Consider the following 669-nt stretch of genomic DNA (forward strand, 5'->3'; position numbering starts at 1 on the left):
AGAAGGGGACTCCACACCCTCCCTGGGCAGCCTGTTCCAGGGCTCTGCCACCCTCACCGTGAAGAAGTTTCTCCTCATATTTGAGTGGAACCTCTTATGGTCCAACTTGTGCCCGTTGCCCCTCGTCCTCTCACTGGGAACCACTGAAAAGAGTCTGGCTCCCTCCTCCTTCAACCCTCCCTTGAGATACTTGTCAGCATTGATAAGGTCTCCCCTCAGCCTTCTCTTCTCCAGGCTAAAGAGTCCCAGCTCTCTCAGTCTCTCCTCATCAGGGAGATGCTCCAATCCTTGAATCATCTCTTGGTTGGTGGCTTTTTTGGTTGGTGGTGGGGTTTTTTGGGTTGTTTTGGTTTTGTTTTTTTGTTTTGGTTTGGTTTTGGATTTTTTTTTTTTAATTATCTTTTGCTGAGATTTTTCTCTTCCTCCTCCTGGAAGAAGAAGCGCCGATGCCGTCGGTGCTTATTTCTTCAGCCCGAATGTAGAAGGGCAGCAGGCAGCGTTCTCTATTGTTTCTGCTTTTTGGGGGTTTGATGATGGAAAATTCCCCAGGGGAAAAAAAAACAAAAAACAAAAAACAAACTGAAACAAACTACACAAAACCAATAAAAGCAACCTCTGAGGAGCAAAGCAGGCGGCTGCTTGGGGCAGAAAATTTTGAACAAGAAGTTT

This window comes from Calidris pugnax, unplaced genomic scaffold, assembly GCF_001431845.1.
Source record: "Calidris pugnax isolate Ruff unplaced genomic scaffold, ASM143184v1 scaffold189, whole genome shotgun sequence".
Classification (NCBI taxonomy): Eukaryota; Metazoa; Chordata; class Aves; order Charadriiformes; family Scolopacidae; genus Calidris; species Calidris pugnax.